This window comes from Pelophylax lessonae (genome assembly GCF_965119305.1).
Source record: "Pelophylax lessonae genome assembly, chromosome: 4".
NCBI classification, from domain to species: Eukaryota; Metazoa; Chordata; class Amphibia; order Anura; family Ranidae; genus Pelophylax; species Pelophylax lessonae.
The window spans coordinates 150,507,064-150,533,671 of record NC_138771.1 but is presented as its reverse complement, the minus strand read 5'-3'; positions in this window follow the sequence as shown (position 1 = coordinate 150,533,671).

Sequence of the window (26,608 nt, the reverse complement as noted above, 5' to 3'; positions counted from 1 at the left end):
TGGAGCACTTAATGACTGCTGGGAGCCTGCACCCTGGCTGGAGATATAAGGGGTATATGTGCTTGTAGAGCAGGAATCCCCAAACTATGGCCCTCCAGCTGTTGTGGAACTACACATCTCATGAGGCATTGTACAACTCTGACATTAACAGACATGACAAGGCATGATGGGAATTATAGTTCCTGAACAACTGGAGGGCCATAGTTTGAAGACCCCTGATGTAGAGGAACCAAATACTTTGTGGTGCAGCTTGTCCTGTGTATAGGTGATAATTATACCTGTACATGGGGTAGCTATATTTGCCTGTTACATATACAGTATCACATAGCAGGCTGTTTTGCAGTGCTACATGAGTTGGCAAACCTTGGGCCCCCTAAAAAAAAAGTTCTGAAATTTGCAAAAGATGTCATCAGTATTTCAGATTAAATGATGCTCAGCATCACTCAACCCAAAAGACAAAAATTAGCCATATATACATAGGTTTCTCTCGTTCAGCCCCTGGAACCGACGCTTCCTCCTCCCCTCCTCCCCCAACTGTCAGAATACCTGAGCAGTGACTGCATCTGACTGGATGCAGTGATGGTTTGGCCCACAATTTTCCACACAACTTGTTTGAAAAATGTACTTTTGTCGAGTCAGGCAGTAACGACAAGTTCATCCACATTTCAGACAGTTCATCAGGAAATGGCAGAAATTTGAGCCATCTAAAGCAGTCTTAAAGTGGTTATAAACCTAAGACACGAAATATGATCAAAACATATCCCTCTACAGTGTGCACTTGTCTTAATCTAGAGGACTAGGGGGTTGATTTACTAAAGGCACTGGGTATATGTAAGAGTTTACAACCACTTTAAGGAAAGGCTTAGGGTGCCATGGCACCATCTGCTTTGCATCAGCCTGTACTCACAGCATATTGAAAGGGCTCTGCATCAAATAAAACTGCACACCACACTCCCAGGAAAAGACTGAAGAGAAAGAGGGCCCAGCATATTATCTGACGATGTAAAACACATCAGAAAAGGGATGATAAAAAAGCCTAAAACACTGCTGTGGGGGACCACTAAGGAGGCTGTGGGGGACCACTAAGGAGGGGAGGGGGCACAGAGTCCTCCTCCTCTTTTCCTACTGTAGTTCACACCTTAAAGAGCCACAAGTAAACTAGGATCCCCCTACCCTGCACAACCAGGCACACTGAATCTTTACAGGCACATTTGAGTCAGAGAACAGTCTGTGACTGTTTTTTTTTTATGTTATTGAGGGTAATAACTTGGATAGGGATGGGAGTTCATGGGATGTCCATTTGACTTCAACTACAAGCTTCAGGGACAACTTTTCCTATATACTGTCCCTATATGCAGCTCTATGTACAGATCTGCTTCAGCACTCACTTACTTGTAGAACCCGGCTGGAACAATGAGAATATCTAACAGTCACTCACTCAGACTAAAGCAATGGCCCATCACAGGCAAGAACCCGAGGCCCCTTAGTTGTGTAGCAGAATTTCAGTGACTAATGCCCATCACTCCTGTGGCTACTGATTCCAGCACCACCTTTTCAGGCGTTGCCAACCAGCCTGGCTGCATGTGCCTCTTTCATTAGCCCTCCAAGCTAACTTCTTCCCACAGTCCACCAGACTGACACTCACCAACCCACCCGGCTGACTCTCGTGTGATCTCCCAGACGTGCTGACTTGCGCCTGCTGTCCTCTCTCCTTGCTCTTGTGCCTCCAGGAAGGGCTTCCTCTGTGTGTTTTGACAGGATCCTGCCAACACCTGAGCCCTGGCCCGAGGTCACCCCCCCCTCCAGGTTAGGGGGCACTCTCAAGGGCCACAGACAGCCTTCTCGGCAATCAATCTCCATCGTCCACCCAACTGCCCTGCTGGCATGGCTCATTTCTATTTATGAGGGGAACTTGCCCCCTTCCAGCCCCTTTTTGCTGGGGGTTGGTTGAGGCCCTCATGAATATTACAGGCAGGCCCCTCCTTACTTCCACCCTCCAGCTCTGGAAGTTTCTACAACCTTCCAGACCAGGGGGAAGTGCCAAAGAGAGCTGCCTGATGAGTCATCCAGCCCTGACCTAAAGTAACACTAACCCGGATTACACAGCTCAGGCTTAGCCCTGAGCTAACTATGCTTTACCTACTCTAACAGACCTCCACTAATGCTGGCCATACACTATACAAAAAATCGTTAAAACTCATTTTTGAAAAATGAACAGCAAATGATAGTGCCATCATGTAATGTTCGATAAATTGTTCAATAAACATAAATTAATCAATTTTTTGTTTGTTTATTTCACATATACCTAGTGCAAACAGTTTGGAGGAGAAACATATTAACCTTTCGATTTATCATTTCGTTCTGCAGAAAATTTCAAAAATTGTCCTTCGTTTTTGTGGCTCAAAAACATAATAACCGATTACCAATTTGTGTCTGTTAACTGGCCGAAAAAATGAACGAACTGTCCAAATGACCAAATTAGGCCTGATTTTTCGTATAGTGTTTGGCCAGCATAATTCTAGCACACTTCTAGACTACCTTGAAATCAAGGACAGACACAAGTAATGGCTTCTGGAGCCATTGAAAAGGTTCAAATTCTAAATGGACTGGCTAACTGTAAAACTGCATAGTTTGCATACACAGTTTTATTAGGAATTTGCTTTGATCACTATTTTAGAGCCTTTCACTTGGGTAAAAATACAGCTGTCCTTTAATGAGAACTTTTTACATTGTGTCTCAACTTCACTGAGCATTAATAGTATGTAAATTAACACAAAGCATACTTACAGAGGACCCGCTGACAGATCCACTTTAAAATTTTTAGATTGTATAACTGAATTTAAAAGACTACTTTACAATCCTTATATTTTATTCTGTCTGCTACAGTCTAAACATGTCATACAGATGCCATTAAATTGTTATGTCAATAAGAAAAAAAAAAAAAATAATAAAGAATCACTGTTTACTAAAATACTGTGAAAGGATGGCGTCATGGTAGAAATATGATTTCTGTGATAAGATACGAAAGATTGTTCATTTAGAAGCATCAGAGGCAGTTGTCATGGGAACAAGAAACAATTTGTGTTTCCATGTGCACAGATGCAGTTTGCCATTTATTTCCACATGCTGTTCAGCTCTGATGGTTATTGAAGTCTTAAATATGGTTTATCATAGGATTTAGGGAGCAAGACCTGAAGAAGTCCTCTTTATTAGAAGAAAAGTAATCTCAGTTTTTTTCTTTTTGCATAATTGTGCTTTCCTAATGGAAATGCATATGCTGAATACAATTTTGTGGTTTATATTACTGCACATGTTGAACTAGCAACAGGCTCGGTGTCATATTCAGAAATATAGCACTACTCCTATAAGTCTTGATCCCCTGATGACGTCATTGAAGCTGCAGCGTGATGGTTGTATCACAGAAATCATCCCAGAAACACATTTTTAAGCAATTTCAGGTGACAAGTGGAAAACATATGAGCTACTATTTCTTACTAAGAAAGCTCACTCAAAGCCTGTACTATGTGACTTGCGCTCTATCTGCTTCTGACATCACCAACCAAGTTTATTGCTAGTTGTAATAAAAAAATGTTATGGACAGTTTTTAAACCAGGCCTGATATATTTAACCACTTCAATACTGGGCACTTTTACCCCCTTCCTGCCTAGGCCAATTTTCAGCTTTCATCGCTGTCACACTTTGAATGACAAATGCGCGGTCATGCAACACTGTACCCAAACTAAATTTTTTTTATCATTTTGTTCACATAAATAGAGCTTTCCTTTCGTAGTATTTAATCACCACCGAGCTTTTAATTTTTTTGCTAAATAAATAAAAAAAAGGTTGAAAATTTTGAAAAAAAAAAACATGTTTTGCTTTACTTTTGTTATAAAATTTTGCAAAAAAATAATATTTCGTCAAAAATTTAAGTCAGATTGTATTCTGCTACATTTCTTTGGTAAAAATAACCCAAATCAGTGTATATTGTTTAGTCTGTTATATAATCCACAAACTATGGTATATGTCTGAAAATTGATCAATCCTGCCTGATGTACTGACAACCTCAATCTCATTTCTTGAGGCCCAAAAAAGTCAGGGTGGTACACATATCCCATAAATTACCCCTTTGTGGGATGTAGACAGTCCAAGGTATTTAGTAAGAGGTATTGCAAGCTGTTTAAATTGTAATTTTTTTTTCATGCTGTCACCAGTGTAGGACAGCGTCATCATATAACTGTCATGGCGGTGATCAGGGACACCGACTGGTGAAAGTACGAAAATAAAAAATAATTTTTTCAATTATTTTATTTTTTATTATATTGTTTTCCCTTTGTACAATTTTTTTCATTTTTTAACATGCTTTGACCAGAGAAAAATAATGTTACCACAGTAACATTGTACTACTCTGGGGAAGAGATCAGTATTTTTTTTTGTTTTGTTTATAGCAATACATTTCTTTGCTATATGCAATCATTTTACTGAATGAAATTGATTCTTTAAGTTTGTTTTGTTGTGATTGGCTGTGATTGGCCACAGCCAATCACATGGAACAAATGGGCTGTGATTGGCCCAGTCTGTACCATTTGATCACTGTAACCAATCATAGCTAGCAACACAATTATACACAATGGATGGCTTGAAAGGAAGCCATACATTGTTTAAACATGTCATGTGACCTGCTGTGATTGGTAAAAGGAGTCACATGATACCAGCAGCGGAACGGTACCGTGATCAGTCATCGGCTGTGTCTCATGGCGCAGCACGGCTCCATTCGGGAGGACATCATGTGATGTCTACTGGGAGGGATGAGAGGGGTTAAAAGATGACATGGAAATATGGTAATAATGATTTTTTACCTTCATGGACTCCATTACTGATAGACATTATTAATAATGAACTGTTGACACATAGCTCTGTAGTTTCATTCCTAAGCACACTGTTTGGACAACTATAATTTTCAGAACAGGAGTTATAAAATGGCAATTACCAAAACCCCAGTCTTGGGATTTTTTTTGAAGAGGCCTATTCTCAGGCCACCTGGTGTCACGTACCTTGAATGTGATGAAGGAGGTACAAGGCTCAAAAAAACACGGGTGCCAGTAGGCAGGTGATTGCCATGTACAGAAATGTAATCAAAAGGAGCCAGGGTCATACACAGTGAGGCATTAGCGTGGATGGGGAGCAAGCAGAGCAAGGTTCAGTAGGAGGCCAAAGTCAATACCAGGGAGTCAGGCAGAGCAGATCCAAGAGCAGCCTGAGGTCAGTACCAGGAAATCAGGCAGAGCAAAGTCCAAGGGCAGGCCAAGGTCAGTACCAGGAAATCAGACAGAGAATAGTTAAGGGCAAGCCAAAGTCAGCATCCAGAATCCACAAAGCAAGGTCACGAATAAGCCGGGTCAGCAACGGAAGATCAGTCAGGAAGCAGGAACATGGGTCACAAGAAAGGTGAAGAACATCTAGTGATTAGCATACACCAGGATCTCCTTTAAAAAGGAAGCTTGGCGCCAATGAGCATGGACGTGCACGCTGATGCACACTGGCACACAGAAATGCCCCCTGTCAGTGCACGCTGGATATTGGCCCAAGCCCATCTGTGTGTTGGTAAAAGTGCACGAGGATTAGTTGAATGGGAACGAGCATTAGCTGTGTAAAAACAAGCATTAGCTGCATGAGAATGAACACTAGCTATATTAGTTTCCTGACACCTGATAACAGTAAAAATGTAATCTCTGAACACTGTGATGTCTCCGGGGGAAGGGTCTTGTCATGCCTGGGGGAAGTCACTAGAAAGGGTTCAAATGAGGTGGGAATGCACCTGGAACTATCTGTCATAAATACCAGTTAGTTACCTCAAAATTTGATTGCATTCCAGTAGCACCATCTGGTAGATGACAATGGTAAAGATGGCAGAATCTTAGGATCGTTCAAAGCGTGTGACTCTAACTAGATGGGTAGGTGAAGGGATGGCATATGAAAGAGTGTAAAAAATCATGACACAGCTCTCTGCTCTCTCTCTCGGCTCAGATGTCAGGACATCAGGATGTCTGCGTAATGTACCACAATTATTTTTTCATCATTACTAGTGTTGAGCGAACACGGACTGTATTATTCGGGTTCGTACCGGATAATTGGATTTTTGTTACCCGGACACAGACCTGAAAACTTTACTGTATGTTCGGGTTGAAAATCCGTGTTCGGTAATTTTATTTCCTGTTTTGTATGTAATGGCGCGCTTTTAATGGCGGGCTTTCAACAGCCAATCAACAAGCGTTTAACTGGTGTGCCATAGAAGCCATCACAGCCATGCCTACTAATGGTATGGCTGTGATTGGCCAGCTGAAGCATGTGACCCAGGTCTTTATAAGCTCGAGACACAGCGCGCTGTGCGTCAGTCTGCTGTAGTGTAGGGAGAGAGCACACATAATGGTGCTGGCTGCTGCTGATTAGGGACAGACAGGGAAAAACAACATTGTGCCCGAAAAGAATGCAGGGACAGGTCGGAGTGTAGGCAGGGAAAGATATTTGAGCATTTTAGGGACAGGCTGGAGAGAGTAGGCAGGGAGAGATTAGGAGACACAGGACAGAACAATCGTCCGTTAGCGATCTACATCGATTTTGCTGTGTGGGGGGTGGTGCACTGAACGATCTTTTTGCCCTCACTTGAGCCCAATGAGGAGGAGGAGGAGGAGGGAGAAAAAAATATATTTTTATCAGTCTGTTGTGTGCAGCGTTCAGCTATATTTTACTACAGATTGCTGTTCTAATCTGTTATTTAAAAATTACAAAGTTAAAGGGGAATTTTTTTTTTTCCCTTCATAGCCTGCTGCTGACCGTGACATAAAACATAAGACACTGCTGTGTTCACATGTGCTATTAAAAAATCACCAATTTTATATACTTTTTTCTATTCCGCTATTCAATATACACCCTTTTGGGTTAAAAAAAATTAAATTGCGGCATAGTCTGTAACGGTACGTGTGAGATAGACCTTTTTATATACTTTTTTCTATTCCGCTATTCAATATACACCCTTTTGGGGTAAAAAAAATTAAATTGCGGCATAGTCTGTATCGGTACGTGTGAGATAGACCTTTTTATATACTTTTTTCTATTCTGCTATTCAATATACAAACTTTTGGGGTAAAAAAAAATGTAATTTGCAGTGCGCTTCAGTTTGCCTCCTGTTCGGGGGCTAGTCTGTGTTTGTACGTGTGAGATACACAGTTTTATAACATTTTTTCTATTCCGCTATTCAATATACACCCTTTTGGGGTTAGAAAAATTAAATTGCGGCATAGTCTGTATCGGTACGTGTGAGATACACCTTTCAAATTTTTTGGGCGCATCTTCCACCGCCGAGGATTGCAGGGCACTTCAGTTTGCCTCCTGTTCCGAACTCCTCCTACTCCTCTTCCTCATCCTCCCTTTAGGGTACAAAAAATTGTAATCGGGGCCTAGTCTGTGTTTGTACGTGTGAGATACACCGTTTTATAAATGTTTTTCTATTCCGCTATTCAATATACACCCTTTTGGGGTGAGAAAAATTAAATTGCGTCATAGTCTGTATCGGTACGTGTGAGATACACCTTTTAAATTTGTTTGGCGCAACTCCTTCCACCGCCGAGGATTGCAGGGCGCTTCAGTTTGCCTCCTGTTCCGAACTCCCCCTACTCCTCTTCCTCATCCTCCCTTTAGGGTACAAAAAATTGTAATCGGGGCCTAGTCTGTGTTTGTACGTGTGAGATACACCGTTTTATAAAATTTTTCCTATTCCGCTATTCAATATACACCCTTTTGGGGTTAGAAAAATTAAATTGCGGCATAGTCTGTATCGGTACGTGTGAGATACACCTTTCAAATTTTTTGGCCGCATCTTCCACCGCCGAGGATTGCAGGGCGCTTCAGTTTGCCTCCTGTTCCGAACTCCTCCTACTCCTCTTCCTCATCCTCCCTTTAGGGTACAAAAAATTGTAATTGGGGCCTAGTCTGTGTTTGTACGTGTGAGATACACCGTTTTATAAATGTTTTTCTATTCCGCTATTCAATATACACCCTTTTGGGGTGAGAAAAATTAAATTGCGTCATAGTCTGTATCGGTACGTGTGAGATACACCTTTTAAATTTGTTTGGCGCAACTCCTTCCACCGCCGAGGATTGCAGGGCGCTTCAGTTTGCCTCCTGTTCCGAACTCCCCCTACTCCTCTTCCTCATCCTCCCTTTAGGGTACAAAAAATTGTAATCGGGGCCTAGTCTGTGTTTGTACGTGTGAGATACACCGTTTTATAAAATTTTTCCTATTCCGCTATTCAATATACACCCTTTTGGGGTTTGAAAAATTAAATTGCGGCATAGTCTGTATCGGTACGTGTGAGATACACCTTTCAAATTTTTTGGCCGCATCTTCCACCGCCGAGGATTGCAGGGCGCTTCAGTTTGCCTCCTGTTCCGAACTCCTCCTACTCCTCTTCCTCATCCTGCCTTTAGGGTACAAAAAATTGTAATCGGGGCCTAGTCTGTGTTTGTACGTGTGAGATACACCGTTTTATAAAATTTTTTCTATTCCGCTATTCAATATACACCCTTTTGGGGTAAAAAAAATTAAATTGCGGCATAGTCTGTAGCGGTACGTGTGAGATACACCTTTCAAATTTTTTGGGCGCATCTTCCACCGCCGAGGATTGCAGGGTGCTTCAGTTTGCCTCCTGTTCCGAACTCCTCCTACTCCTCTTCCTAATCCTGCCTTTAGGGTACAATGAATTGTAATCGAGGCCTAGTCTGTGTTTGTACGTGTGCGATACACCGTTTTATAAATTTTTTTCTATTCCGCTATTCAATATACACCCTTTTGGGGTAAAAAAAATCGAATTGCGGCATAGTCTGTATTGGTACGTGTGAGATACACCTTTCAAATTTTTTGAGCGCATCTTCCACCCCCGAGGATTGCAGGGCGCTTCAGTTTGCCTCCTGTTCCGAACTCCTCCTACTCCTCTTCCTCATCCTCATCCTGCCTTTAGGGTACAAAAAATTGTAATCGGGGCCTAGTCTGTGTTTGTACGTGTGAGATACACCGTTTTACAAAAAAATTTCTATTCCGCTATTCAATATACACCCTTTTGGGGTGAAAAAAATTAAATTTACGGCATAGTCTGTATCGGTACGTGTGAGGTACACCTTTTAAATTTGATTGGCGCATATCCTTGCACCGCCGAGGATTGCAGGGCGCTTCAGTTTGCCTCCTGTTCCGAACTCCTCCTACTCCTCTTCCTCATCCTTCCTTTAGTGTACAAAACATTGTAATTGGGGCCTAGTCTGTGTTTGTACGTGTGAGATACACCGTTTTATAAATTTTTTTCTATTCCGCTATTCAATATACACCCTTTTGGGGTAAAAAAAATTAAATTGCGGCATAGTCTGTATCGGTACGTGTGAGATACACCTTTTAAATTTGTTTGGCGCATCTTCCACCGCCGAGGATTGCAGGGCGCTTCAGTTTGCCTCCTTTTCCGAACTCCTCCTACTCCTCTTCCTCATCCTCATCCTGCCTTTAGGGTACAAAAAATTGTAATCGGGGCCTAGTCTGTGTTTGTACTTGTGAGATACACCGTTTTATAAAATTTTTTCTATTCCGCTATTCAATATACACCCTTTTGGGGTGAAAAAAATTAAATTGCGGCATACTTTGCATATTTGACTGTGAGATACACCCGTTGTATTTGTATACTGTTTTTCTATTCCGCTATTTAACAAACACCCTTTTGGGGTAAAAAATATTAAATTGCGGCATAGTTTGCATATTTGACTGTGAGATACACCCGTGCGATACTGTTGTTGTTTTGTTCCGCTATTCAATAAACACCTTTCTAGGGCAAGATCATAAATTACAGAAATATGAGGAGAACGTCAAATAGGGGCCGTGGCCTGGGTCGTGGTGCTGCTGGTAGAGCTCTGTTGCAAGGAGAGGACGTGGTCGATCTGTGCGAGCTACACGCACAAGTGAAACACCTTCCTCAAGTGTGAGCAGGCGACAGAACCTGCAGCAGTATTTGGTAGGGCATCAAGTGTTGAGGCAAGAACAAGTACAGGCGATAGTAGATTGGGTTGCTGACAGTGCCTCCAGTTCCTTCACATTGTCTCCCACCCAGTCTACTGCATAAAGGTCAGAGTTGGCACCTGCAGCCGATGTCCAACCGTCTTTCACCTCACCCCCTTGCAAATCAGGCAAGCAGTCTGAGCCCCAAGTCATGCAGCAGTCTCTTCTTCTTTTTGATGTCTCTGTCAGCAGGGTTTCCCAGGTCCATCCACCTAGCCCTGCCCCAGAAGTGGAAGAGATTGAGTGCAGCGATGCCCAACCACTTATTTCTCAAGATGAGTACATGGAAGGACCATCGCAGCATGTCTCCGATGATGACGAAACGCAGGTGCCAACTGCTGCGGCACTCAGAATTGTGGAGACCGACAAGGAGTGCAGGGGTGAAGACTGGGTGGAAGATGATGTGGAGGACGATGAGGTCCTCGACCCCACATGGAATGAAGGTCATGCAGGTGGCCTGAGTAGTTTGGAGGAAGAGGCGGTGGTCACACAGAGCCACCAGCACAGCAGAAGTGGGAGCAGGGTGCAGAAGCGGAGCGGCCATACCCTAGACACTACGCCTGCTACTGCCCTACGCAGCAAGGGACCGAGCGCACCAAAGCCAACTCAAAGGAGTTCTCTAGCGTGGAAGTCCTTCAGACAATGTGCTGATGACAGGACACGAGTGGTTTGCACCCTGTGCAATCAGAGCCTGAAGCGAGGCATAAACCTTCTCAACCTGAGCACAACCTGCATGATCAGGCATCTAAGTGCAAAGCACGAGCTGCAGTGGAGTAGACACCTTCAAAACCAAGAAAGGTCTCTGGTTCCTCCTGCTTCCTCTTCTGCTGCAGTCCTGGCCTCTTCATCCACCTCTGTAGTGATACCGGCACCTGCCACACCGCAAACAGAGGATCTGTCAGCAACACCACCACCTGGGTCACCAACCATCTCCACAATGTCCCGTGGAAGCGTTCAGCTTTCCATCTCCCAAACACTTCAGAGGAAGAGGAAGTACCCCCCTACCCACCCGCGATCCCTGGCCCTGAATGCCAGCATTTCAAAATTCTTGGCCTTTGAAATGCTGTCATTCCGTCTGGTGGAGACGCACAGTTTTAAAAGCCTTATGTCGGTGGCTGTCCCACAGTACGTCGTGCCCAGCCGCCACTACTTTTCCAGGCAAGCCATCCCTTCCCTGCACAACCAAGTGGGGGAAAAAATCAGGTGTGCACTGCACAACGCCATCTGTGGCAAGGTCCACCTAACTAACGATACGTGGACCAGTAAGCATGGTCAGGGGCGTTATATCTCCCTAACGGCACACTGGGTAAATGCAGTGGCGGCTGGGCCTGAGGCGGTTAGCAATTTGGCGCATGTCCTTCCACCACCGAGGATTGCAGGGTGCTTCAGTTTGCCTCCTGTTCCTAACTCCTCCTACTCCGCTTCCTCATCCTCTACCGCCTCCTCATCCGGTCAGCGAAACACCTTCACCACCAACTTCAGCAGAGCCGGGGTAAACGACAGCAGGCAGTTTTAAAACTTGCCTGTTTGGGGGAAAAACCACACACCGCGCAGGAGTTGTGGAGGAGCATGGAACAGCAGACAAATGAGTGGTTGCTGCCAGCGAGCCTCAAGCCCGGCCTGGTGGCGTGCAATAACGGGCGAAATCTCATAGCAGCTCTGGGCCTAGCCAGCTTGACGCACATCCCTTGCCTGGCACATGTGCTGAATTTGGTGGTGCAGAGGTTCCTTAAAAATTACCCCGATATGTCGGAGCTGCTGCAAAAAGTGTGGGCCGTCTGTGCGCACTTTCGGCGTTCTCACCCTGCTGCTGCTCGCCTGTCAGCGCTGCAGCGTAACTTCGGCCTTCCCACTCACCGCCTCCTATGTGACGTGCCCACAAGGTGGAACTCCCCCTTGCACATGCTGAAAAGACTGTGTGAGCAGCAGCAGACCATAGTGGAGTTTCAGCTGCAGCACGCACGCGTGAGTCGCTCTGCAGAACAGCACCACTTCACCATCAATAACTGGGCCTCCATGCGAGACCTGTGTGCCTTGTTGCGCTGTTTTGAGTACTCCACCAACATTGCCAGTGCCGATGACACCGTTGTCAGCTTAACTATCCCACTTTTATGCCTCCTTCAAAAAACAATTCGGGCGATGATGGAAGAGGATGTGGCACAGGAGGAGGAGGAGGAAGAGGGATAATTTCCAAGGCTTTCAGGGCAGTCATTCACAAGTGGCTCCGAGGGTGGGTTCCTGCACCCACAAACGCCAGGTACACAATTGTCCAGCAGGGGCACAGTTCTGGAGGATGAGGAGGATGAGGAGATGGAGGAGGAGATGGAACCATGTTCACAGCAGGGTGGCACCCAGGCCAGCTCATGGCCATCACTGGTGCATGGCTGGGGGGATACAGAGGACACAGACGATATACCTCCCACAGAGGACAGCCTTTCGTTGCCTCTGGGCAGCCTGGCACACATGAGCGATTACATGCTGCAGTGTCTCCACAACGACCGCCGAGTTGCCCACATTCTAACTTGTGCTGATTACTGGGTGGCCATGCTGCTGGATCCCCGTTACAAGGACAACGTACCGTCCTTAATTCACTCACTGGAGTGTGATCGCAAGATGCACGAGTACAAGCGCACGCTGGTAGACGCGATGCTGCTGGCATTCCCACCTGACAGCGGGGCCACAGTAAAAGCACAAGGCCAAGGCAGAGGAGGAGGAGGAAGAGGTCGCCAATGCAACCAGGGCACCGCCAGCACCTCAGAAGGCAGGGTTAGCATGGCCGAAATGTGGAAAAGCTTTGTCAGCACGCCACAACAAACAGCAGCACCAGCAGCTCATATGGAACGTCTTAGCAGGAGGCAGCATTTCACCAACATGGTGGAGCAGTATGTGTGCACACGCCTACATGTAGTGAATGACGGGTCTGCCCCCTTCAACTTCTGGGTCTCCAAATTGGGCACATGGCCTGAGCTTGCCCTTTACGCCTTGGAGGTGCTGGCGTGCCCTGCAGCCAGTGTATTATCTGAACGTGTATTTAGCACGGCTGGGGGCGTTATCACAGACAAGCGCAGCCGCCTGTCCAGAGACAATGTGGACAAGCTCACATTCATTAAAATGAACCACTCATGGATCCCACAGGACTTTTCCGATCCTTGTGCAGAATAGAAATGGATACCGACCTTACCCAGCCATTGTTATATTTTTGATCTTTCTCACTCTTTTGGGGTGTACCCTAATTTAAAATGACTAAAAAAAAGCAGTGTTGGCTACCTCGTCCCCCTCCACCACTGCTTTCACCTACACCGCCACATCCACCGCCACCTCAACCTCCCTCCTACTCCATATGGGCTTTGTCCTTCACAGGTGAAGAAAATTGTTTTATTTTTCTGTTTTTTTTGTTGTTTTAAGTTATTTCCCTATCCACATTTGTTTGCAGAGCACTTGCCATGCTCTTAACTACATTTTGCTGCCATTTGCAGCACTCTAGCCCTTTCCATTGTTTTTTTACAGCCATTTTAGTGCCTGAAAGTTTGGGTCCCCATTGATTTCAATGGGGTTCAGTGTCCGGGTAAAGTTCAGAAAAAGTCCGGGTCACGGTGTTGGTAACATTCTGTATTAACATTTGCAATATCATTAGTGTATAAAAATAACCGCGCTAAGCACAAACGAGAAAAGTGAATTAATCAATGAAGTGACAAATGTGAAAAAGCTGCAGCTGTAGTGGGAAACACCAAAAAGTAAATACAAAGGAAAAGCCGCGCTAAATTGACATATTGATAATAAATCAAACTGTAAAATAGTGATGAACAGTAAACTATGCTAGAAATTATAACATATTAACCAATTGCGTGTATTGCAATAAACAATAGGTGGTAAATATCCATGAAAAACAGAAAAATAACTGTTAATATATAGTGTCCATAAAGAACAGTAAAGTCCAAATTTGGGTGCCAAGTGCAAGAAAAAGAATCCACCACCAATTCCTGTGACTTCTTCCACAATTAGTGCTGCATGCTGAAGGCACACTAAACGCTTACCAGAACAAAGATAAATACAGGCATCCAACATACAGTATAATGGGAACTCTAATGGAATCCTGCAGGTGGCGTGGTGCCTCTCTCTAGGCGGTCTATGCAAATCCAGCAGGGAGCCGCGATAATAACCAGCCAACACACTAAAAGGTCCAGGCCTGGCACATAAACCCTTTCACCTCCTGGTAGATGTCGTTAAAGTCTAACGTGTCAGCCATTGTGATGTGCCGGGCCTGGACCTTTTAGTGTGTTGGCTGGTTACTATCACGGCTCCCTGCTGGATTTGCCTAGAGAGAGGCACAACGCCACCTGCAGGATTCCATTGGAGTTCCCATTATATGTTGGATGCCTGTATTTATCTTTGTTCTGGTAAGCGTTTAGTGTGCCTTCAGCATGCAGCACTAATTGTGGAAGAAGTCACAGGAATTGGTGGTGGATTCTTTTTCTTGCATTTGGCACCCAAATTTGGACTTTACTGTTCTTTATGGACACTATATATTAACAGTTATTTTTCTGTTTTTCATAGATATTTACCACCTATTGTTTATTGCCAACGCAACTGGTTAATATTTTATAATTTCTAGAATAGTTTACTGTTCATCACTATTTTACAGTTTGATTTATTATCAATATGTCCATTTAGTGTGGCTTTTCCTTTGTATTTGCAATATCATTACTTACTAGTTACTTCATCTACCTTATTTTTGTTATATGGGATTTGATTAATAGCAAACTTTGTTGTGTAAAAAAATTACATCTTTATTTTTTTTTAGCACAGTTGTTGTTAAATGTTATTAAAAAACCTATTATGAGAGATGCTGCAAGGCTTGATTCTGGCATAGACAAAAGGTGGTAATCACTTGGCATAGTTATCATCGCAGATAGGACAAAGGGAATAAGTGAAGTTGTATTTTAGCCATAACAAGGGGAAGCAAGAAGAATTGTTAGAGCTGAAAAATCTCATATCCACGGAGATTGATACGAACCAAAATATGTCTTCTGGGAGATAAAATTGCAAATAGACTTGTATTAAAGAATAAGTTCACATTTTATTCTAAATTCCAGCTCCCCAATGTACCAGCATACCATTAATGGCATACTTCTGTTGCAGAAGAGAAAAAGCCACCTATGTTTTTTAAGACAAGGCCTTACCTGACCTCGGGTATAAAGCAATCTGATTGTACAATGTCTGTGTAATTTCCTTTTGATTTACCAAAATTATCAAATAGGAGGACAAACCTATCTATCCATTCACTCTGTATCTAATCAGGCAGGCCCTTGCACTACATAGTTGATAGTAGATCAAAAGAAGTTTATACAATCAGATTATAAAGTGTATAGAGACTTCCAGGGACATACTTCTATTTTTAATGCTACTGTCTGTATGTCAGTACAGAGGAGGGTGGGAGCAATCTGCTAAAGGGTGAGGGCAGATGCAGGGGGTGTGCTAATTAGGTAAGCTGCTGACTTCCTTCTTGTGTCTTAACACTTTTTTATGTCTTAAATCGAAATACCCGGAAATCATAAACTTTTCTATGGAACACCCCATGGGTTGAGGTAAGGCCTTGTCTCAAATTTTTTTTTTCTTTTGTGCAACAGAGGTACGTTATTGGTATATTGGTACATAAGGGACCTGGAATTTAGAAAAAAAAAAAGGTGAACTTAGCCTTTAAGGTAGATGAAGTTTGTAAAATCAACTTGAAGACTTGAAGAGATTGTCAGCACAATGACTAGTGGGAGCCCTCGGAGTATTCACACTCCACGCCTGTACAGTATTGCAGCATGCTTGCTGGAGGCAGAGTCATTATCATCCTGTGTAATCATCTGGCCAAAAACATTCTAACCCATCAGAAGCTATGATGAATACCAGTTAGTGCTTACACCCTTCACCTCGGATGAGCCCGCGTCATCCAGGGTGACCTGCTTGTTTACTTATCCTGCTGGTCAGTGGGGGCCTCTCTACTGCTATAGCTACTGCTCTGCAAGCCTGACCCCATGATTGTGACAGGATATTTCTATGCACTGCCCATCTAGGGATATTAATCACTTCAATACCGGGCACTTTCACCCCCTTCCTGCCCAGGCCATTTTTTCAGCGCTGTCGCACTTTTAATGACAATGGCGCAGTCATGCAATGCTGTACCCATATGAAATTTTTATCATTATTTCAGGACAGATAGAGCTTTCTTTTGGTGGCATTTAATCACCACTGAGTTGTTTGTTTCTTGCAGGGCAGTACGAAGAAAAAGTTGAAATTGAATAAAATACTGTAACACTGACAACCAAATGGAGTGATGGCTGAACCTTAGGCATTGAGGTAATGAGCTATTACCTCAATGCCTAAGGTCCAGTCATCACTCCATTTATGAAGTGGTGGCTTTTGATGTGAGTCTTTTTACTGATATTGTTTTTTTACCTTATGTACACTGTATTGGTTGTCAGTGTTACAGTATTTTATTAAATTTCAACTTTTACTTCGTACTACACCATGAGCCTCTTCCTTTTTTATTTGAACTCTCATGTGATGGGTTGATCTGACAAATTTGCTGGAGGGTGTCCTTGTGGCCGGATGTCGTTAAGAACCCAGATTTCCAGAGATCACGAGGTTTATTGTCAAATACCCTATTGCTGTTCTATAACATAGACAGCATTTGGCTCTGGTGAGTTTGAAATTCACTTATACGGTGGTGGACACGTGTGAACTCTTACGATTTATCATTTGCACTGGGACACTTTTAATGAACTTTTGAATTTTTGAATGAACAATCGTTATTTTGGGTTGTTGTTTGGTGGAAGGTTATGGTAGTAGCAAGAAATATATAGCTACATTTAAAAAATGTTTTTTTTTTTTGTTTTTTTTTTACTATTTTGGGTCAGTTTTCCTTTGGTAACAAAAAAAAAAGAAAAAAACAGGAGATATCAATTACCATTTACCACCAAATGAAGCCCAATTTGATGTGAAAAAAAAACCCACTGTATAATCCACCTGGATGCACAAAATAGTTGTGATGATATGTACGGTTCCACGAACACATGTCAAATTTTAAAAATTGTGCTTAGGCATTACAATTTGTTTTACCCTTAGGCATGTAGGTGTTAAAGGACCTGCAACCTCATTTTATTTATAATGTTTTTTTTTTTATTTCAATTTGTATGATATTTGATAATAAAGGGTCACTCTGGCCCTTTTCATTCCACTTTAGGCCCCTTCCACACTGTGGAGTCCGTTGGAGGACTCCATTTTTCTCAGCGGGGGATCAATCTGCCGATCCCCCGCTGAGCAGCCGGATGGCAGCCCTGTCTCCGGGCTGTGTGCGGAGACACAGCTGTCAGGTCCTGCTGTTCTCTATGGGGGAATCGGATGGGAACGGACCGTCTGTCCGTTCTCATCCGATCCCATCCGATCCGCTGGACGGATGGAAGATAGTGTTTTTCATCCGTCCAGATTTGACGGATCGGATGTCAGTAGACATGTCTCCCGTGACATCCGATGCCCCATAGAGATACATGAGGTATCCGTTCAGATCCGCCAAAAAAACGGACAGGCGGATCTGAACGTGTCAGTGTGAAAGGGACCTTAGAGTAATGTATGTTTTGTGGGGATATAAAGAGGTGGTGTTGGGGAAGGCTGGCCAGATGTTGTAGGTATATGGGTGTCTTCTGGTATACCCTAGTTATGTATTTCTTCATGGTTAGATTTTGCTAATAAGTATTTAGAAAAACAGCTTTACCCAAACTGTATACTACTTCCTTTCTGCCTGTATGGGTCTGGAACCTTATTATGGTCACTCTGCTATTAAAAGATGTCTTTGGTAGGCTAGCACAAAAAAAAAAAAAAAAAAAAAAAAAGAACAAAAGCTATGTGCTATGATGTGAGAGTAAACACTACTGAGGGTAGGCTGGGTGGAGATTGCATACTGGGATTGAGAAGTAAAAGTATATGTCATTCAGCCTTACACACCCCACTAGTTCAGCTATAGACATAAAGTGCTCTTAGCATTGCAGACTAGGATATTTCAATTGACTATTAAGATAAAAATTATACCTGACACCCTGTTCCCATGGCACCCACCTGTTTCATGCAGAGATAGATTTTTCTCTGGCATACATGTGTGGGTTTTCTTTTTTGACAAAAGTGCTAGAAACAATCTGTTGATATAATAGTTTATTCCTCCATTCTACATTAAGGAACATTAGCAGGACTTCTCACCCATGAAAGGACTCATTTAGAAAAGGTCATATGAAAATGAATCTTGTTCATTTTGTGTCTTTAAAATAAAGCTAAATGTAAAATAACCTATTTATAATATTTCAGTGGTAGGAATAGTTTTATAAATCTCTTCTCATTCTTTCACATCACATGCCTTGATCTACTTTTCCCTTTTGAAGAATGGAGCCGTCATGAAAATCCTGGTGTCTGTACAGTTCTTGGCTGAGTTCATAAATGTAGTGCAAAGATCAGCCTGTAGAGTTACTTTTCCGTAGCTCAAAGATTGCTTTTTAATGAGGGAAGTTAGCTCTTTTTTGAAAAGGCAAAGAAATATTAAATCTAAAAAAGCAAATTATTATATTGCACCTTACCAAACCTTAGACGTGGTGACTGCATTTGGTTTTTTTTTTTTCCCTTTCTTCTATCTGGTGATCTGGACACGTTGGTTTTTCTTCAACTTACTTTAACAGTCCAAGCTGTCCAGCAAAAGCAAAAGTTAGGAGGTAGAGACAAACCATTACACACTAACATTTCAATGGTCAGATTTAATTCATTTATGTACAGTCAAGGCTTTTATTTAGCTGGAACATGGCAGAACTCCATTCTGCCACCTGTGGCTCTGGCTCTCTGCTCCCGCTAATCACCGTCTCTTGTAAACACAGAAGCCTGGCTTCTGTGTTTGCAAGTTACAGATTGTTTCCCAGTGACTCCCACAGATATGATCTCCTGAGCAGCTCCCACTGAGTGCAGCATGGGCAAAAGGACAGCTTTAAGATTTACTGTTGTTGAAGGGGGAAGAAAGCAACAGGAATTACACAGACTGTGTGGAGGATTAGGGAGGGAGAAAAGAAAATCAGGAGAGATGAGAGGACAAGCTCTGCTGCCAGTGAGACATAAAAGAGTTGAACCCACAAGGATAGTGTCTTCTCTCATCTCTCTGAAATTCTCTCCTTTCTCTCTCATCAGCAGCCTGTGAAATTCAGCACCATAAAGCTTCTGTCAGCCTTCCTTTCTATCAGAGCCAAGACATACAATAAAGAATGGAAATATGGAGGTGTATCCGGCTCAGCGCTAAGCCTGATACACCTCACTTCTAAAGGAATACCATACCTTGCAGCTCATCAGCAGTCTATATTATCACTTATAGTATTGGTAGTCATAACGTAGCACGAGGACACCAACACCAAAGAATGGAAATATGCATATTTTAATTGAAGAAAGTTACATACAGGGGGAGATTTACTAAACCTGGAGTACATAGAATGTGGTAAAGCCGTGCATTGTAGCCAGTCAGCTTCCAACTGCAGTTTGTTCTATTAAGCTTTGAAAATAAAACCTGGAAGCTGGTTGGTTTCTATTCAGAGCTGCACCAGATTTGTGTACACTAAACTTTTAGTTAACACCCCCCGCATAGTTTTTAAGACCAGGAGAGGGGGATAGTTTCCAGTGAGGAAATTACTGCTCTGGGCTTCAACAAAATGGCATCAAGAAGAAGCAGGAGCAATTCTAAAGGCAAAACACAGCACGCAGTAATTTTGGTAGTATCATTATCATAATTATTAATGTGCAAAGTATGTTCTTTTGTTAAAGAACAGTAATTGTTATAAAACTATAGAGAATAAAGTTATATTTTAAATGGTATCATCCAGTCTTCAAATGACCTTCACTACATGGAACATTCCACCTTTAATGTTTATGTGAATAGTCTGCAGGTATATGTTGGTTCAAACACACGACCTGTGTTTATGTGTAGAGAGGAAAAAGTGCATATGCCATCCTGTTAAAGTTTGTTATATAGATAGATGTCATACATGCAATCAATGAATGTGACTCCAGGGCTTAATAACAGTGACAATGGCTCTCAAAAGCTTACAAGGCCATTTATCAAGTAAAAATGGTTTCTTTTATCAGAAAAAATATACGGTATATATAGAAAGATTACAATATGAATATATGACCTTCAGTTTAATGTAGTTGGCCTCAAAGTGCATGTTTTGCCTCTCCATGCAAATGATGATGACATTTTGTATATATTCTATCCAGTTTGTCACCAAATCAATTACATACAGCGTTCATTTTTACCTTGACAACTGAAACTGATTTTTTTTCATGCATTGTATTTTTCTGACATTTGTATAAACAAACACAAATTAAAGATAAAATAAATTGATGCTTTGTAGATGAGCTGCAGCAAGCTTTTCTGACTCCTCTTTGCATTCTCTGCACACCTTTTTTTTTTTGGGTACCATGGAAGAATGAACCCCATTTACAACTACACTCTATTATTTACACTCTATACTCTATACTCTATAATGTAACTGGTTTCTAACATTTAGGCTCCTTTCACACATACCAATATTCATTTCATCAGTTGAGGGCTGGTTCATACATATGGAATATCAGACATCGTATGTGATTCGCAGCGCACTGCTTTGTAAATCACATGTGATGTCTGTGCATTGGGAATTCACCCATATAGATTGTATGGCTGAATTTGCATCGCATTCGGGGCAAAGTCACGCAGGACCCTTTTTCTGGTCCGCAGCAGAATCGGATTGCATGGGTGTTCACACATATGCAATCCAATTCATGTCCGAACTGACAGTTCACAATGCGATATGCAAAATGATCTGGGGGTGTCTATAACTTTGTATTGACACCCCCAGCGATTCACATATGGCAGTGTGAACTGCCTACGAGTGCGATGCGGGAACCCGGAGTAGATTCACAGGGTTCCCACATCACATATGTGTGAACCGGCACTCAGTCACGTTTTTTTCTCATCAGTTTTTTTTCCGTCAACATCAGTTTTTCATCCATTATCATCAGTTTTTTATCCGTTTTTCATCCTTTATCATCAGTTTTTCATCAGTTTTTTTATCCTTTGTCATCAGTTTTTATCTATTTTTCATCCTTTGTCATCAGTTTTTCATCCTTTATCATCAGTTTGGCCCCTTTCACACATGTCCGTTCCATCAACGGAGTCCGTTCTGCTCAGCGGGCGATCGATCCACCACTCCCCGCAGAGCAGGCGGATGACAGCTCCGTCTCCGTTCTGTGTGCAGAGACGGAGCTGTCAGATCCCCGCTGTCCTCTATGGGGGAATTGGATGAGAACGGACCGCCTGTCCGTTCTCATCCGATCCGATCTGATCCGCTGGACGAATGGAAAATAGGGTTTCCATCCGTCCGGATTTCATGGACAGGATCGGATCGGATAGCAGCGGGTGTCAGCGGATATGACTCCGCTGACATCCACTGCCCCATAGAGATGCATGGAGGATCTGATCAGGTCCGCCTGAAAAACTGACAGGCGGATTGGATTGGATCGCCTGTGTGAAAGGGGCTTTTTTCATCAGTTTTTTTCTTTTGTCATCAGTTTTTCATCATCGTTTTTTTATCCTTTATCATCAGTTTTCATCCATTTTTCATCAGTTTTTCATCCGTTTTACATCCTTTGTCATCCGTTTTACATCCTTTGTCATCAGTTTTCATCTGTTTTTCATCCTTTGTCATCAGTTATTCATCTGTTGTCCTCCGTTTTTCGTCCAATCCATTTTTTTTTAACGGATGAAAAATAGGGCTTTCATCCGTTCAAAAAAAAAAAAGGATGATGACGGAAGCAGATTAAAACAGATGTAAATGAATGATCATCCATTTACATTTGTTTTGCCATAGGAATGCATATATGTCCGTTTTTCATTCGTCAACGGGTGGATGAAAAATAGACAAATGGTCCGTATGTGTGAAAGGAGCCTAATAGGTAAAGTTGATCCAGGGAATATCCGATTGCCTCTTGGGAGATCAGGAAATAATTTTTCCCCTGCTGGAGAAAATTGGAACATGCTTTGCTGTGGTTTTTTGACTTCCTCTGGATCAACTGCAGGTATAGGATTGTGTATATGGCATTGTATAATTTTCCCCCCTTTTATTGGTTGAACTAGATGGACTTGCGTCTTTTTTCAACCAGACTAAAAATGTAACTGATGGCCACCCTCTCCTTCCGGTTCTCTCCTCTAGCCAGGACACTCCTTGTAAATTTTTTCAAGAACTCAACATCTTCTTGGAATTGGGCAAGGGATCCTGTGATTTATCTGCCTGTTTTGCAATTTTGTTTTTACCTAGTCTTTAGCGTTATTACCAAGGTTTTTTTTCAGCTGGAACTTGGTGGAACTAAGTTCCACCACCTTTGTCTCAGGCCCTCTGCTCCCTACTCACCACTATCACTTGTAAACACAGGGGTCTGGCTTCTGTGTTTACAAGTGACAGCTTGTCTTTCAACGGCTTACAAAGATCTGATCTCCTGAGTGGCAAGAGAGATGCAGGTGCCCTGGGTGGAATGCGGATCCACTCCTACTGGATGATCTCCCTGCAAGCCAGCAAGGCAGAGCCGCCCACAGTGTGCGGAGAGGTACTACAGAGGAAGAGGGGTGAAATTGAGATGTGGATGGGGATGCAGAGGTAAGCAGCTGTGGAAGAAGGCAGAGCTATGCAATCTATGTGTAGCGCACCCCTGAACTCTGCACTCTATGTGTAGTGCACCCCTGAACTCTGCACTCTATGTGTAGCGCACCCCTGAACTCTGCACTCTGTGTGTAGCGCACCCCTGAACTCTGCACTCTGTGTGTAGCGCACCCCTGAACTCTGCACTCTGTGTGTAGCGCACCCCTGAACTCTGCAAATGGAGCACTCCTGAACTGTACACTCTGTGTGTAACCCCACCAAACTCTGCAATCTGTACATAAAGCATTCCTGGTATTTAATGCCCCTTTAAGACCCTCCCATACCCATTATTTGATCCAGTTTGGAAGGTGTATATGTTGGGGAGGGTATTTTTGGGGGGTCGTGGTTGAGTTCCTGTACCTATTTTCTGAGGAAAAAAAGCCCTGGTTATTACAGTGTAAGTGAAATAATGGGTTCTTTTTTTCTTTCACTGTAAATAGTTTCTGAAAGCTATACTGACTGGAGTTAGCCAGGATTCATCCCAGTCCTGCTTTAATTCCCCATTTGTGCTGCTTGGTTGTTATAATCTCTTTTATTACCAGCTGACATTACTTCATCATATAAACTCCCCATACGGCAAAATTCACACACAGCATCTGAAGAAAAATCTGTATGTATAAACATGCCTGTAAATGAATGCCGCTGACCTTTCACTGCATAATTGTAACACAGAAAACTGTAGACGATTACGCTTGCTCTATGTGACGCTTTACACGCTTTTAGGACGACTGCAATTGCGGTGATAATTAATGCATTTCCTAAGCTGCTCTGCAATGTTATGACTGACCTCTGTATTTTCACAACACAATTAGTAGGGCGAAAAAAAATAAAATGGGGCTTGTGGCTACAACATGGTTAACAAAGGCACCTTCAGGATAATTCAGTACGGAGCAGAAAATATTAATAGCCATAAAGAGCCGATGAAAAAAGGAAGAGCAAGAAACGGCTTCCTGACATAATAGGCATTTTGGTTGGTGTGTCCGGTTCCCGCCTCCCATCTGCGACTATTGTTTGCAGGGACGTCAGCATGAAGCTAAATCATCATTTCAGAGAGGCAGCTGGAGTGAAAGTACTTGGAGGGAGGACTGCAGCTAGGGGTGCACAGAACACTTGCAGGGGAGAGTGATAAAAAATAACTTCTGGTCTTGTATATCATTAACCCATTTACTTCTTTCTTCATATATACAGTGCTATATCCCTCATAGCTCCTTACAGCAACATAAATCATGTTAATCACATATCAGAATTTCTGTATAGTTTGGAAATGATTAGGCCCTTCAAGGATTTCTTTTTTTATCCAACATACTGTATATGAATAGTCTATACAGCTAGATATTTTGAACTAAAATGACCAAACATGTGGGACTCCCAAAACATTCACAACAGCAGAGGAACATACAGTATGTTACCAAAAGTAATGGGACGCCTGCCTTTACACGCACATGAACTTTAATGGCATCCCAGTCTTAGTCCATAGGATTCAATATTGAGTTGGCCCACCCTTTGCAGCTATAACAGCTTCAAATCTTCTGGGAAGGCTGTCCACAAGGTTTAGGAGTGTGTCTATGGGAGTGTTTGACCATTCTTCCAGAAGCGCATTTGTGAGGTCAGTCACTGATGTTGAAGGCCTTGCTCGCAGTCTCCACTCTAATTCATCCCAAAGGTGTTCTATCAGGTTGAGGTCAGGACTCTCTCAAGACCAGTCAAGTTCCTCCACCCCAAACTCACTCATACATGTCTTTATTGACCTTGCTTTTTCTACTGGGGCGCAATCAGGTTGGAACCGAAAGGGGCCATCCCCAAACTGTTTCCATAAAGTTGGGTGCATGAAATTCTCCAAAATGTCTTGGTATGCTGACGTCTTAAGAGTTCCTTTCACTGTAACTAAGGGGCCAAGCCCAATCTCTGAAAAACAACCCCACACCATAATCCCCCTTCAGCAAATTATTTAAGCCAGTGCACAACGCAAGGTCCATAAAGACATGGGTGAGTGTTGGGGGGGAGAAACTTGGCTGGCCTGCACAGTCCTGACCTCAACCCAAGACAACACATTTGGGATGAATTAGAGGGCAGACTGCGAGCCAGGCCTTCTTGTCCACCCCAGTGCCTGACCTCACAAATGCACTTCTGGAAGAATGGTCAAACATTCCCATATACACACTCCTAAACCTTGTGGACAGCCTTCCCATAAGAGTTGAAGCTGTTATAGCTGCAAAGAGCGGGACAACTAAATTTAGAACCCTACGGACTAAGACTGGGATGCCATTAAAGCTCATGTGCGTGTAAAGGCAGGTGTCCCAATACTTTTGGTAATATAGTGTATATAGAAAATAGAAGTATATTATGAAGTGAAAAAAAAAAAAAAAAACAGTCACTTAATGAAAGTTCACACCAAAGAAAGGCAAAGGTTATGGACATCTGATACTCAAAGGGTTAATGCCTCCTGCTGCACCTCACACTCAGGATCAGGGAAAATTCATCAGCATCAGGCAACATGAAAGAAAACAGTAAGTGCGCATAGATGCATTAGTATCTGTAAAAACAAAATATCCACTTACAGGTAAATTAGCAGAAATTGGCATACAGAAGTCCTGGAGACCACTCTGATACAGGCCAGGCAACAATTGGGAAGGGAGAAGAACAGGAGCTGAAGCCACCAGTTTAACCACTTTAAGACCAGAAGGATTTGCCCCCTTAATGACAAGGCCACTTTTTTCAACTTGACTTTAACTGACAGTTGCGCGGTCATGCAATACTGTACCCAAACAAAATGTACATCCTTTTTTTCCCCACAAATAGAGCTTTCTTTTGGTGGTATTTGATCACCTGTGCATTTTTTATTTTTTGCACTATACAAAAAAAGAGCAACAATTCTGAAAAAAAATCAATATTTTGCACATTCTGCTATATAACATTCCTGAAAAAAAAAATGTAAATGTAAATTTTTTAACATTTTAGGCCAATTTGTTTTCTGCTACATTTTTTTGGCAAAACCCCCCCCCGCAATAAGCGTATTTTGATTGGTTTGCTGTGGGGGGGGGGGGGGGGCGTGGCTTGTGAAATGGCCATAGAGACCTGTGTTGCTATATAGAAGGATCACAGGGCTCTATGATCATTCCAGGGAGAAGAACGGTCAGCTGTGTTTACAACAGCTGACCGTACTTCTCTCTCAGCGGGGAACGATCGCGGGTGTCAGACGGCCATCGGAGCCACCTGCCTACTGCATCGGTTTCCTCGCTGATGAGCAGGGGTGGGAGCATGCCGCCGATGGCGGGCGCTTGCCCCCCTAGCCTCCTACTCACGACCGCCGTACTGTTACGGTGGTTCGCGCAGGAGCTGCTGCCTTCCGCAATACATCTGCGGCGGGTGGTCATAAATAGGTTAACACACACGCCATGCTGTCCTTTTCTGTATATTGGATGATCTGGACACCTCTTGTACAGGCCAAGTGGGGGAGATAGACAGGAACATGGGAGGCAACATGTTTCTGGGATTCATGCCCCTTTCTCAAGCCTCAAGATATGTTTCACTATCTCTAGTTCGTAGGGTTCAACATTGTGTTGGCACACCCTTTGCAGCTATAACAGCTTCAACTCCTCTAAGAAGGCTGTCCACAAGGTTTAAGAGTGTGTCTCTGGGAATGTTTGACCATTCTTCCAGAAGCGCACTTGTAAGGTTAAGCACTTATGTTGGACAAAAAGGCTTGGCTTGCAGTCTATGCTCTAATAAATCCCAAAGGTGTTCTATCAGGTTGAGGTAAGGGCAGGTTGAGGTAAGG